Source organism: Homalodisca vitripennis, chromosome 3 (assembly GCF_021130785.1).
Source record: "Homalodisca vitripennis isolate AUS2020 chromosome 3, UT_GWSS_2.1, whole genome shotgun sequence".
Lineage (NCBI taxonomy): Eukaryota > Metazoa > Arthropoda > Insecta > Hemiptera > Cicadellidae > Homalodisca > Homalodisca vitripennis.
In genome coordinates, this window is record NC_060209.1 from 172,913,901 (window position 1) to 172,930,153 (window position 16,253).

At 32.9% G+C, this 16,253-nt stretch overlaps 1 long non-coding RNA gene across 1 annotated transcript; it reads left to right on the top strand.

Moving 5' to 3' along the window:
- Positions 1–791: 791 nt before the first annotated feature.
- On the top strand, positions 792–15,350 carry LOC124357800. Its single transcript, XR_006921977.1, has 2 exons — positions 792–1,130; positions 13,595–15,350. It is a non-coding gene; the product is annotated as an uncharacterized LOC124357800 (long non-coding RNA).
- Positions 15,351–16,253: the final 903 nt, after the last annotated feature.

Below are 16,253 nucleotides of genomic sequence, written 5' to 3' on the forward strand. Positions count from 1 at the left end.
AGTGCGCTTCGAAGCCGACATAGCTGATGCTGAGGCTTAAATGAGATTGAAAAAAACAGTCAAAGTGTGTCTATGATCATATTTGTTTGAGCAATCTGAGACAGTTCAAAAAATTCAGAGAGAAGTTCAAAACCATCCGTTGAAGCCATACATATATATTTCAAATTCGATATCAGAAAGATAATAAAGTAAACTATCGGTACAATCTATCGTAAGGTTTAGTTTACATTCTTTTTTTATTAACATATTATTTATTTACAATATGTTCAATATGAGAAGGACAATAGGTAAATATTATATTCAGAAACAAAATTAACAAATAAAATTGAGTTAGAAGTTAACCATTGTTAATACTAACACTATCGTATGGTCTGTACGAGTGTTCTACATTTATGTGTCAATCTGACACCAACGAAAAAAGAGTAAATGTCAGTAAGAAATAACTACCTCCCTGTATGTAATTTCGTTATTTACTTAGCACTTAAGTAAGCCTTCCCCTGTAATTAAGTGTACTGACAGTAGTGTGTTTTCAATTCGGAATTACCTGAAAGTTAAAACATAATTTCTATATAATGATAGCTTAGCATGTCGTAAAATATGCATGGTATAATATATCTATCCGGGTAATACTTATAACTCTTCGATTTTGGTACGATAATCGGTTTTTTAATTCGGCAAGTGGCAAGGATGCTTCAAGTGGAAAAGGAAAGAAGAAGAAGATAAGACCGAACGCACTAGCATAAGCATTTCTTTCATCCTCTTCCCATCATCATACATCATTCATCATACCTCTTCCCTACATCCCACTTTTTACTAACATTATACTTTAACATGAACATAAATGTACGAAACTAATATCCAAATTTAACGTTTTCAGATGTAAAAATATAACAAGAATGAACTTCAACCACAGAAGAAAAAGTAATTGTAAAAACATAGTGAACATCGCGGCTAAATGACATAAGTCATAGCCTTAAAAGAATAATAAAAAAAACGCAATAGCACCAGCACCTAGCACTAGCACTAATGAGTAGTGATGACTGTTGACTATTATAATACTCAAGATTAGCGTTGTAGTCAAGAATTGGCTTGATTGGAAAATGAGAAATTTTATTGAACTGAATGTACAGGTAATACCTATACTTATGTATTTATAGTCTCTTGTCTATGTTTTATGTATTATATTATTGAATCTAATTCGTATACAAGTTTAATTAGTGATGTGATATAAGTAATCGCTCAGATTATAATGTACGCACAGTTTGATTATTTGAAAAAATAATTGTTGATTGTATTCTTTGAAAAGTATCCAATTCTTTTTTTTATTATACATGATTATTGAAGTATCAAGTAGTCTATCAGTTAGTGTGGCCTAGATAAGTTCTGACATAAACAAGATTATAACATATCCTATTTATAAGGGTAAAAGTTTACTTTAGTTACTTAACAATATTTGTTGTTTTTTTAAAAAGAAAATGCTTAGAAATTAAATATAGAAAAACAACAGATCTCAATTAAGTTTCAGAAAGACCCTAACTTTTCTGCTGATGTGAAATTGGCCCTAACTTACATCCATAGAAAGAACAGTAACCTAACTGAATCCTGACCTAGTTTATTTATTTATCCACACAAAATATATATTAGTTAGTAATGTGAAGATAAATACTACAAATACAGATTTTAAATAAACAAATTCTACTTTTATGGCAATAATCGCCATTTGCAGGAGCTCTTTTTGGGACTGTACTGATTTTACAAGATAGGTTCTGACAATCCCTGTAGATGGTCGTGGTACAAGCCAATTTTGATAAAACTGTCTATACACATTCAATACCCAGTATACTATAATATATTACTACCTTCATTGTTAAGCCATGCCTATTTTTGGAGCCATATCAATTTTATACCAATTACACGAGCCGATTTTGATAAAACTTTCTTGGGCAACGCCAAATGAACAAAAATCTTGCCTATAATATAAAGTTGCAAGTATATTATCAAGAATATTAGTAGGAATAAACAACACTGCTATAGTACATCTTGTACGATTTTGAGGTATGACCATGTATAGGTTTCTCCAGTCTATTTGACCTGTAAAATATATATATATATCTGAAAATAGGTCTAGCCTAAGAAGGGTAGTAATATAATATAGTAGACGGGTAGACTTTAATTAGTGGCCTACACTCGTTATTATTTGGTTGTTTTTAACGGATTGTTCGATGTTTTTATCCTAAGGCATAATTCAATATTACAATTTATTTTACTTAGCATTATGATTTCACCTTATTAAATGGTTATGAATATGAGGAAAATATGTGAGATATTTCTCACAAGTGACCAAGATTAGTTTAAGTGGCTTCAACATGTATGTTTGGCTCTTGGTAACCCATAGGAAGAATTCTTTCCTCCGTTTCACAAAAACTGTTACTCATTGTTATCAAGTTGGGCAAGTTATAAATATTGTAAGGTTTATTTGATATGTAAGTCTAGGCCTTAATTGGTTTTGTTGTTTTGTAATGTTAGTGTTAAATTTATGTTTTTAAAATTGTAATAAGCAAGATTATTCTTGTTACGGTAATTTATCATAACTCTTATTGCATATGATTTTTTCATATCGAAGTTGGATAATATATCGAACAATTCGACAAAAACAACCAATAACAATGTAGGCCACTTATTAAAGTCTCCCCTAGTAGACTATGTATTGAATGAGTATAGAGTTTTTACCAAAATCGGCTTGTACGTTTTTGAGGTATGGCCATCCATTATATTTGTCTTTTCAGTACATAGCATGTAAAATCGATGTAGCTCCGAAAATAGGCCTGGACTAAAAATGAGGGTAGTAATATAATATAGTAGACTTTGTATAGAATTTGTGTAGAAAGTTTTATAAAATTAGCTCGTACGTTTTTGAGGAACAGCCATCCATAGGTTTTTTCCAGTATTTGACAAGTTCAATCGATACTAGCACCTATAATAGGTGCAGCTTAAGAATGAGGGTTATATTGTAGCATAGTAGACTGTGTATTGAATGTTTTTAGAAAGTTTTATCAAAATCGGCTCACACATTTTTGAGGTATCGCCATCCATAGGTTCTTCCAGTAGTTGACCTGTAAATTTGATATAGCTTTGAAAATAGGCACGATCTAAAGATGAGGATAGTAATATAATATATTACAACGTATATTGAATGTGTATAAAGTTTTATCGAAATTTGCTTATACGTTTTTGAGGTGTGGTCATTTATAGATTTGTTTTTTCTATATTTGACCTATAAAATTGGGTAGTTTTTGGTCATTAAAACCAGTATTTATAGTTTTTGAACACAAGTTAACTAGATTCTATAGATTTTGTTCGTTTTTTTTCTTCAAATAATAAAATTAATTTAAATTTTGTTTAAAGAACTGATTCATGAACTAGGTTAGAAATAGTTTAGGAACCAGGTTAGGATTTGTGTCAGGGGATTAGCTGTTCTTTCTGTGGATGGAATCCATGGGCAGTTTCACACTGCTTCTTTTCTGTATCTCCTGAAAGATACTAGTAGTTGAATGGGCAACAGTAATACCTTAGGCTCTGAGGAATGAAAAACATCCCTCATAAAAGTACTGTGATCAGTAAAATATAAGAACGAAAAGGCTGTATACTAATATTTATTAAATGTTACAAACTCACCTAACCATATTAAACCTGTTTAAAACTAGGAAAAAACAGTGTATCCTCAGCTAAAGAACAATTGTGTCTGCTACATTTGTTCCACAAAGAAAATGAATGTGAAATTCTTATCGAACAAAAGACAACACAATAACAGTACATAATTCTAAAACAATTGGATAACTTGATAAAGTACCAATTACACATATTGTCCTTAGGTAAAACATTTCCTCAGTATCAGTAAAGACAGACATAGACATTCTTTATTGCCATTAAACATGATATGCAATAGGCAGAGTCAAATTACAACATGATTTATAACCAAATTACAATAGAATCTTCAATTGCAGGTTACAAGTTAGAAAATTAATTAAGAGTAAGTTTTACATTGGAAAAATATAATAATATGAGTTTAAGGCACATACAAAGCGTCAACAGTTAAACGATCCTTAAAACTAAATTAAAATGGTAACTTAGCTTAAAATTTAAAAGTTGTCTCGTTAAAAGTGAAATTTAAAAACTCTTTTACATCATAAAATGGGTTATCTATTAACCAGTTATACATAAAATTCTTAAATCTAGCACTGCTGATGTGATGAACAATAATTGGTGGGAACCTGTTAAAAAGCTATATGCTCATAACATTGTAGGAAGACATAGTTTTGCTTAGCCTATTAATAGTGAGGAAAACGAATAGTGTGACTAGACCTGGTAAAATGGTTATGTACATCAGTAGCAAGGGAGTGTTGAAATAAATTATTTTTCACATGACATAAAGTTGATCACAGTCAAAATTCTCTCTCTAACAAAAAGTGGTCTACAATGGTCAGTTGAACCTTAGAAAGTTAATATTTTCTTTTGTAACAATAAAACATTTAATACACCTATAGCATTACCCCAGAACAAAATACCGTACAATAACACAGAGTGAAAAAAAGCATAATAACATTGTTTTAAAAAGTTGGTGGGTACAATTTCTCTTAATCTTCTAATCAGGTACACTACTGTACAAAGTTTACTACAAACATGTTCTATATGTGAATGCCAAGATAATTTTGGGTCAATATAAAAACCTAACAATTTAATAAGTTGTACAAAGTCTACATTATAACTATTGAGAAAACTATTGTTTACAGAAAATTTATTATTTGAGTTTTTTCCACATTCAGTAAAAGTTTATTTGCTGCATACCACTCAACTGCTTCACTTAGAATTGTATTTGTCATGTAATCACACAAATTGAGATAACAGCTATTGGACTTAAAAAAAAAAAGTAACATCATCAGCAAACATAAGTGTACTAGCCGATACATTATCAGGAAGGTCATTAACCATTATCAAAAAAAGAAAAGGGCCCAAAACTGAACCCTGTGGGACACCATACAGAACTTGGGCAGCATCGGATAGAGAACCATTGACACAAATTTGATAGTGGTTATTTAAATAAGATTCAAAAAGTTTCAATTCAGTACCAGTAACCCCATAATGCTCTAAATTTTGCAAAAGGACGCCACGGTCGACACAGTCGAAGGCCTTGCTTAAGTCGCACATTAGAGCTTGTGACAACTCGCCTTTCTCATAACCTTCAATAATTGAATCCACAAGGTCACCGACAGCGTCAACCATAGACATACCAGGCTTAAAACCAAACTGGGTAGGAGCAAGTAACTGGTGAGACTCAAAGTAACTGCTGATTTGGTTTTTGATGACTGCTTCTACAATCTTAGCCTCTATGAAAGGAACTAAAGATATGGGCCTATAACTAGCTGTATCCTCCCTGTTTCCTTTCTTAAAAATAGGTATAACTTTAGAAATTTTCAGCTGTTCAGGAAAAGTGCCTTCAAGCAAACACCTATTTATACACTCGTCAAGGGAAAGACAATTACATCAGCAACGGATTTTATGAAGTCATTGGACATGAAATAGATATCTTTACTTTTAGATGATTTAAGACTAATCAAAATTCTAAGGACCTCATCGGTAGTAACACTCTTCCACCTGAAACAAACATTAGGTCTGGGTATTTTCTTCAAGAGCACATCCGCTGATGTTGCTGCAGAGGGAATCTTCTGTCACAGCTCCTCCACCATGCCCCCGTAGAAAGTGGTGAACTCCTCGAGAGAAGGTGAGATGACAGATTGAGAAGAAGAAGATCCAGTCAAAGATTTCACCACCTGCCAAGCAGCTTTAGTTTTGTTGCCCGAAGTATCAATAAAATTTTCATTGCTGGATTTCTTGGCATCACGAATAGCAGATTTATATTGATTTCTTGCAGTGATGTAGACCAGCTTGTCCACGGGTGATTTAGTGCAGTTAGCTATAGTGTGCAGAGTCATTACATAATTCTTGAGTTCATGAAGTTCTGGTAAGTACCAACTACCAATATTGCATTTTTTTGGCCACTTCTTCCCGCACCTCTGTAGTTTGCATGGAAAATAGATTAAGTTTAAGATTGCTCCAAAGAACAAGTTCCACGAGGATGTTGCGTCCTGACCGCTCAGAAGGAGCAACCAGTCAATAGTACTCATATGATCTTTAAGTAGGCTGATTCTGTTGGGTGAAAAAACTCTAAATGTCACCGAAGCAGGTACAACACCATCAGACTGTTCGCAGGAAACTAACTCAACTAAAATCCCGTGGTGATCGAATAGGGGGAGGTCTATAACACTTAAATTGTTTTTTTCATGAGGGATGTTTCACCATAGTGTCTAGACATGCTTCACCCCGAGGTGCCTTAAAGTTAGCACAGTGGCAACCAAATGACGTCACTAAAAAGCTGAATTGTTGAGCAACATTGTTATTGACCCTCAGATTAATATTCAGGTCACCAAAGAGAAAAATACAAATCTTTGAGTTAAAATTTCATAAAAGGTTAAGAATACTTTCAAGTCCATTGAAAAATATTTTAACATCTCCAGATGGAGGCCTATAGCAGCACAATAAAATTGTTTTTAAGCTTGAAATCTTAATAGCACAGACTTCAAATTGCAGTTCAACACAATAATTTGAAACATTTATTAGTTCAAAATCAAGGTTCTTATTTAAGTAGATTGCGGCACCACTATGCTTATGGAAACTATGACAGTAAATACTGCCTATAATGTAACCCTCAGGTATATATAATGAACAATTACCTTCATTCAGCCAATGTTCTGTGATACACACTATTGAAGGTCGTGTAGGACCACGAAGATATGTGTCAAGTTCATCAACTTTATTAGTCAAGCATTGTATATTACTATAAAAAACAGTCATATTTTTATTCTTTGTGTTAAGGCAATTATCCGTTGCTACATCAGATACACAAACTAGTCCATTAGGCCTACTTACGGTTATTGAGGCAGAGTCATCTCTAGGACTGGACAAAGACGTGGGAAAGCCTATGTCCCACAATTCATCCTTTGATTGGACTCCAAAAAAGAAGCTGCAGTGGGATTCTTACGAGAAAATCTAAATCGACTTACAAAAGTCCCTGCTGGCCAAAAGTCGGGATCGAAAACTTTCTTCCAGAGAGACAGGGGAACTCCAATTTTGAATGAACTGTAACCTGGATATTTATTTTTTAATTTCGTAACCTCATAATTTCCGGATTCATTGTCCAATAAATATTGCTTCAAGACTTCACATTCAACATCTTCTGCAAATCTAGAAACAAAGACGTACCTATGTTTCTCAACAACTCTAAGTTTGTTATTATCCACAGACGCACGGCCAGTTAGAGAAATAGGCCTTCGACCAGTAGCATTATTTTGCTTTTAGACGGATTAACGTTTCTTGTAGGTTACCACAGTGAAAGATCATTATTTACATTTTCATGTTCCACTTTCAAGGCACCTGGTTCGCATGTCGGGGTTCCACACACTTCATCATAGTCAGCGGAGCTTCCATGTGTAGCTTGCAAAGATGTAGGGGCAATGGTATTAACATGCAGCCCCACGTTCCTCTTCTTCCATGGTTGAGTACAGCTAACGATCCCTTATTTCACGGGGATTTTTTGTTTGTAGAGAAGATTGATGGTAGTACTGCCGAGCGTCTGCTATGACTGTCAGACGGAATGTCAGAATTAAGAACTACGGCCGGAGTCAAAACATGCCTGTTATTCCTAACCTCAAAAGTTTTACTATTGTCATTCATATCAGCACTATTCTCTAAGGAGAAACTGTCAATGTTTTTCTTATTGGATTTAGAAGCACTAGCATAAGAACTTTTATTGCAATTATTATTAAGAATGTCACCAATATCCTCCATATGGTTATTGAGGGTTGCGACAAGTTTGATGTTCTCAACTTTCACTAAATTTAGCTGGCTACAGAGTTCACGTTGATTTTCAGTTAGTTCAAAAATCTGATCAGTCAAAATTTTAATGTGGGCAAAACAGTCACACGATTCATTGTTAATAATATCTTTAACAGATTCAGCATCTGGTTCACTTACTTCCCGATCACTTTGGACCGGTTGTCGACTGCAACTGTCACATACGAAATTCGATGTTTCACCTTTAGCATACGAATAATCTGTTTTTTATTTTCTACCACATTCAAAATGAAACCATTTTGCACAGTCACCTTCACATAAAACTCCACCAGAAGAATGTGTAACCTTTTTAGGGCAAGCCCCACACACCGGGTTCCTACTAGAAGGTGCCATCTTGATTTTTTTTAATGCCTATAATAGCTGTCAAGCAGAATTTCAATATTATTAACCCTACAACTGCTGGTCATTTCATCCTGAGATTTTGGGCTGATTTAAAGCTCCATGGAAAGTTTAAAAAAAAATTAATTATCAAAAGTATAAATTATATATATTTTGTTCATAACTAAACGAAGAAGAATATTTGTGTTAAAAAACACATATATTTTTTAACCATAAAATTTTTTTATTTGAAAAGTTTTAATGAAATGCAAATTTTGCAACAAAGAACTTCTCAAATTTAAGGGGGGGAGCATGCTTATCAGATCAAGTTATTGTAAGAAAAATTTAATGAATGGGAGATATCAAATTTGTGTTAGATTTCATCTAGTTTCAAGAAAACAAACTTTATACTTGTATATGAAATCGTTATAAAGCTATAAAACAAAAAGCGGTTATGTGCATAAATTATGAAAATCAAGTCTATATGTAAGAGTTTAGTAATACAAGTTTTGCTAATAAAATTCATGTTTTAAAAGGTGTAAAAAGTTATTTTTTGTCATTCAAGAATTTTACACAAAATTTACATTTGTCAAAAGTGTAAGATTTTTTAAAGTTTTTAATATACCAAACTTTATGGTTTATAACTGATAGGACATGTTTGTAGTTTTAGAAAGCTATAAACTATGTCTAAATACAGAAATAATTCCAAATTTACAAAAGAAAATGCAATAATGTGCACAAGTTAAAAAAATTCAAATACACAATATACAGTGTTACTAAATTAGCTAATCTTTATTTACGTCAGCCTGAACTTGTGCTGAATTAGAATGAATAATAATAATGTATTTAAAAAGGTATATCAATATAACATTATTTCACTGAGATATTGTCTATATCCAACCCATCACTAGATTCTCTTTCTGAGACCTGCTCCACCAGTTCCCTCAAATCACTGGAGCTCAAAGCACGATCCATTACTTAGGTGTAGCCTACAATAAATCACTATTTTATAACCAATATTTAAAAAAAAAATAATTTTTTATTACTTAAATTTGACCAACACTAAATATTTTTATTCCACAACTACACATGGGTTAGGCTACTGAAATAACCATATATACGTAACAAGCAATGCCCAAGTAATTATAATATATAACCAAAGTATTTACGGTAAATATATATTTGGTTGTATTTATTTATTTATTCATTTCCAACGGTAAACCATTATAATTCTTACAACATATTTGACAGAATAAGATGGTATAGCTGACAATACAAGACATAGAAACAACTGACCAGAAAGACTGCAATGATATACTTACTAAACTATAAATATAAATAATATTAACAAGTGATACCCACTATAATAAAGCAAGTCTGTTGCAACACAAATAGAATAATAACTCTCACACTAAGCATACATGTTCAAATTTATAATAATTTAAATACCTAACAAAGTAACATGGAATAAACTATTTGTAACAGTGTAACAGAGGAAAAGCTATGTGGCAGTACGTAACAGGGAGAATGACTATACACAGAGATAACAAAGAGAATAACTGTAGATGGTAGATAACAAGGTAAATAAACTATGAACAGCGGTACAGATAGATATAAACCATGACAATATTTAACAAGAATAAACTATAAAGTTTCAACAAAAAATAAAGCAATAAATCTACATTTAACGATAATAATAATAGCATAAACAGAAATTATAACAAGTATAGCCAGATAATTGAATACAATTTAAGCAACCCAACAGGCAAATTTCTTCTCAAACAATTTAAACCATGATCAAGTCTCGCTCAACTACGGATTAGCACTACACATTATTTTGAGTACGCTCCTTCAGAAAGGCTGAAAGGATCAATCAACCAATCATCTTTATTCATATTTGCACAGTAAATACAAGAATAGTGTCATATTTTATCTTATTTCTATATATTATTATTTTTACTTAGTAGTACACTATCACTACAATACAGAATTTTAAACAATTTAAAGACAGAACAATGCAGTTACACACTCATTTATTCCTCATTAAAATTTTTTATTACCACCAAACTAACTAAGAGTCGTAAATGTACAAACTGTAAACTGTAAATATATTAAGTTCTGAAAATGTTTTAACAGAGTCTGTTTGCTTCAAATTAAACATGATTCTTAGTGTCCTTTTTTGTTGCATTAACCTTTCAGTGCCAGACATTCTCCCTAGTGCGCGTGCAAGAAATGCCAGGCATAGTGCCATATGCTCATGCAAGAAGAGCCAGGCTATAATTGCCAATTTTTCAGCAGTTTGCAAAAACTGTCACAGTTTTGTTATTTATTGATGAAAATTGTTACTTTTTGTTTTGTTTTGCTCTAAACAATGTGCTTTAAATTAACACTGAAAAATAAAATTACTACAACATGCATTAAAAATATAAAACCAGAAAAACTTTTACTTACATAAAATTTTATGATGAATTTTTCAGTTTGGTGTAAATATAAGACCAGTAAAAAAATCCTTGTTCCATAAATTGAGTATGTTTTTGAACCTCCACATACTTTTGAACACATACACAAAACATTTTACATCTATCTTCAAAAATAAAGGTTTTATCATTGTTTTTAAAAAATAACGTGTATTTGGATTTTTTGCACATCTTGCTAAACACTGTTTTTCACTTTATAAAATTATGTATTAGGCAAATATTGAGAAAAAATAGCCTATTTCAAGTTTAAAATTACACAATTAATAAACACTTTATAGCCTACTTAAAAGTTTTTTTTATTTGAATGAGAAAAAAATTAACACTTATGAAATGGTAAACAATATGGGTGGAGTTCCCTTTTGCATGTTTTGCAAGCAAATGTGGCCTTTTTCCTCCAGCCTGAGTACTTTTCTTACTACAGACAGAGCAATTAAGTTCTTTTTTATTTGCCAATTTGTTCAAGAACATTGTCCAATCGGGATCACCATAATGGCAGTGGTGCCGCATTACCCTCCCTGCTGTTTCCAGGTGAAGTATACAACATAGGCCTTCTTTCTTGGAGGGCCAGCCATTCAGTGGAAAGTTCTTCTACTAGTGCCACAGTGTACTCTAGCCTAGGAAGGGGTTTGTCAGTATTTTTCTTATAAATTATATAAGAATTGAGTACCATGCGCCCAAAGATATTAAAAGTAACTTTCCTCCAAAACCGGAGTGCTTTCCTCTCATCAAGGTATGAATTTAACATTTGGTCCCCTCCATCAACCCCTCTCATAAAATCATTATATCTCCTTATGACTTTTGGCTTATTAGTAATTTTGATGTGATTTCCAAATTTTTTGCTCCTTTTTTCATCTTCAACTGTGCCATCTGTAGTTAAAACTAATACTTGTTTTGTCTGGGACTGCTTTTCTCTAAATGCTAATAAAGTCATCTCATTTTTTTTGAAGTATTTCTTTTCTCCCACTTTGAACTTGGCTTTACTGAATCAGGAAGTCCATTGCGGTTTATACGCATGGTACCCGTCAAAAATGTACATTTACTGTAAAGATATTTAGCAAGCTTTAGAGAAGTAAAGAAATTATCACAGAATGTGATAGCCTTTATTTAATAGGCCAGCCATCTCCAAAAGCCTTTTCACTACAAAATAGCCCAATCCATTAGATTTAATTTCAGCTTTGTCACTGCCATTCGCCCCTTTATAGACAAAGAAATTCAAGCAGTAGTGGGTGACCGAGTCACATAGCATCCAAAGCTTTATTCCCCACCGATGTCGCTTCTTTGGCAAGTACTGCCTCAGCTGACTTGTGATTTGGAACTTATAATACTCTCGTCAATTGCAAGGTTCTGACCGGGGGGAAAATGAAATTTAAAAACCCTATTTACATGGTCAATTGGTGGTTTGAACCGAACGCACGCATCATAATCTGGCTCACCTGGTTTTGCAAGCGGAACTGTGTCGACCATATGCAAAAATCTCAATGTTGCTTGAAATCTATTCCTGGTAAACATTCTTGGGAACCAGGCAATGAATTGACTAGAACTGGTCCACCAGTAGCTGTAAATAGTTGGCTGTTTTTTTATACCCATATTTATTAGCACTGCTAAAAAGGCCTGCATCTCTAAGAGAGACACAGGTTTCCAGGAGTTTGCCCAGCTGTGTGGTTTCAATTGACTTTTATTTATATATTCTGTGGCATACTTATTGGTATATTTTACAAATGTTTCTAGGAGGGCTGTTGTAAAAAAAAGTTTGAAATAATTTGACGGGGAGGAGTTACGAGGAGGAGCATGTTTTGGACCCGTTAGCTCATCAAATGAAAACTGATGGCAAAAACCAATATTCCCATCCATTTCCACCTCATCCCATCCCATACCATCCTCAGAATCTGAAGAGGAGGTTTCAGACAATTGATATAGGCCTACATTACTTGGCCGACCTCTTGGCCTTGTTTGTAGGTTAGGCCTAGGTCTAGGGGGACTTTCAAAGTCAAGTCCTATGTCTGGGGCATCATCCTCAGATGACGAAAGATCATTATGAACATTTGCTCTAAATAACAAGTTATCTAGTCTAGGCCTACTAGTATTTGAAGTTGAAGGCAACTCAGGGTGATAATCCGGATCACTGTCTGTGTTCTCATAACCTAAACTAGAAGACTCTTCACTCTCCGTTTCACTATCACTGACAACAACATCACTATCGTCTTCTAACACTCTCCGTAAAGTGTTTTCACTAAGAGGTGATGCACTACGCTTCATTTTGTAAACATTTTACAACAATAAACGAAACAGCAACAACAAGTTAGCTCGGCGCAATCGGCGAAACTGCGTAGGTGGTTAGTAAACAACAGACGACAGCTGACTCAGACTAGCGACGTCCACAGCCACTTGTATTTTGTTTTATTTATAACACTAATGTAATGGAAATACATTCAACTGAATGTTTTTTATTAGTTTATATCTTTATAAATACAATTATAACAAAATTAGGATTGTTTAGATATTTTTTGTATTTTTTACAAATATTTTAAAACACGTCCGTGTAGTCGGACGTTGGCACTGAAAGGGTTAAAAGTTGGTCCATATTTCTTCTACTTGGATGAACCAAAGAAGTCCACATTTCTAGAGAGTTCATTCCCCTCCCTCATCAGCCGAGGAATGGCGTTGTGTTGGATGTAGAGTGAGGGCGAGGCACACCTGCAAAACATGTCTTGTGAACGTGTTGCCCGAGGCGCACGAAACTCAAGCAGAGTCAAAAGATCAGGACAGTCTATTGTGCCATTCACAATCTTGTGCAATAACATCACATCAGCAATCTTCCTTCTTGTTGACAGAAGTGGGAGTCCAAGGGAAGGTCGAAGGGCATCAACCGGCCCAGGTACTGGTATCCAAGACCCAACCCAATGAGCCTTAGAAGTCTGATCTGCAGCCGTTCAAGAAGGGCAATATGTCCAAGTTGGTAAGGACACCAGACAACGGAAGAGTACTCCAGGACCGGTCTGACTATGGACTGAGAGTGGCCAGTGTAAATGGAGAACGAAAATCTCTTGACGTTCGACACAAGAATCCAAGTAGCGGTTGTGAAAAATATCTATTTACCATGCCTAATTTGAAATGTAAATATTAATTAGTAGTTATATTTATGTATTGTGTTTCTTGTGATATATAAATTTCATTGTTATCTGATCCCAGTAGCAAATCTGGGCTTACAGTATAAGCGGTCAGCATCATAATCGAATCATGATTATCGAATAGAATTATGTAAACTATTGAATACAACTAGGTACTAGTGACAGGCCTTTTCTTAAAAGGTCTAAATGAAAAAAACATCTTTTATTTTGTCATTCCGGCCGTTAAGTTCACAATTACCTTTTCTACACTTTTAGAAGATCCTAGAAGCTCAGTAGCAAACACAACACATCATGAATATAAAATGGTTAATTGTGATGACAAAACACAAAGAATGTCTTTATTATTACTAAGCAGCAATCACAAAACTGGAAAAAAATCATGAGATGCCCAAATAAGACGCTTATTGGCAAACAATACAGAATGCAGAAATAAAAACGATAATCGAACTTCAATCCTCATATACAGTTGGTAGCCCTACTCTGACCTCTAATTCTTGTAATGTTTGTCCGTGGATATTGGAATCCTAATTATCCCCTCCACCAATGCCTCCCCCTCCGTAGCTTGTTATTCTTTTCCATCCCTAAACCTCAATTCCTCTCTGTCCCCTAGATGTGGTATATAACAAATTTGAAACATATTATCGATTATTGTGCAATATATGTATCGTGACCATCTAAAAACCCTTTCTGGAAATAAAAACATTCTACTTTAAGAAATTGATAAAAATGGTTTTTGAACTTTATAGCTAATATGGCCAAAGTAAACAATATTTGTTGTAAATTACATTTGACAAATTTTTAATAAGCAGCCTACACTCGCTAGGTTGTTATTATCGAAAAAATGAATGAATATATTATCCAACTTCGATGTTATTTAATAATCTTATATAGCAAAGAATTATGATACATTAACAATAAGAATAACTCATTACCATTAAAAAATCATTTTAACAATAACAGTTAACCTTTGAAGTGCTGGTTTGAACTATCTCAAGTTCTAAGCATTTTTAGCATGTTATTATGCGTTTATAAAGGTTTTTTTTATACTGTAAACCTAACAGAAATAGTACAATCATATAGCTATATTTTCAGGAAAGAATAAGATAATAATTCTTATAGGACTTACCTTTATATGATAAAATATTTCTGAATATAAATTAATACAAAGAAACTTTTTTTCACTTAAATTTCAGATATCACTTTATCGATATAATATATATATATATATATATATATATAAAATAAAAATCCAACGTATAAAATTTATAATTACTTTTTTATAATGAACACAAACATATTTACATCTTATGGGTTCACATCTTGAAAAAAAAAAAAACAAAAAACAAAAACACCAAGAGTAAAAACTTGTCACACATAAAAAAACCACTAATATCTGTTAATTTATATGTTACGTGTAGTCTTATTTCGCTTTCACGTCTCAAAATGTGTTCAGTTCACAAAATATAACATTGAAAATCAACAATAAATGAAACAACTGATCAGTATGATTTGATTTGGAAAAAATGTACGCTTAGATACAGCTGTCTTATTCAAATTCTCTATTATCACAGTTTACATAATATAGATTCTTTTAATCCAGCACAGCTGGAAGAACAGGTGACATTGTCAAGGTATAAAATTGAACTTAATATTACTATCAGTTATGAAACATCGTCAAAGTCAAATGTTAAATTAGGTAGTATCATGTTATACAATTAAATATGTTTAATGTTATTCAATTATAAAACGGTTATAAAAATAAAATGTATAAATTTCTGGATTTATATTCATAATGTTATTAAATTATTATATCACATTTATATTCTTCAATAGAGTAATAATTTATTGTCTTTTTTAATTGGTTTAAATCTAGAGTAGGTAACTTATTTCATCTAAGATACGGTGGTGAACGCTCAAACAAACGAAGTCTATGAATTGGATAGTACAACATATCTAAATTTCTTGTATTGTAGTTATGATTATAGTGAATTGCAAAAAGAGCTTGAAATTCTGCCTTACAAACAATAAACATCTCAGCACATAAAACCGATGGACAGGTCAAGTCTTTAAATATCCCTTTGCATGAAGTTCTTCTTTTGGAAAATGCCATATTCTTTAACCCTTTATAGGTTATTGGTTAAATATTTAGCCACCTGCTTTGAGCTCTTAGTGCTCACTTAAAATCTGCAAACTTTTGGGTTAACGCTCACTGGTTAATTATTTAGCCACCACCAAAGTGCTCGAAATGAACACCGCTATTTTTCAACAATCTCTCTTTTTGCCATTATATATGGTTTTATTATTACTTCAATAAGACCTAAAAATACATTTAGAAAATGTTGTACGGTTTTATATGTTTTCC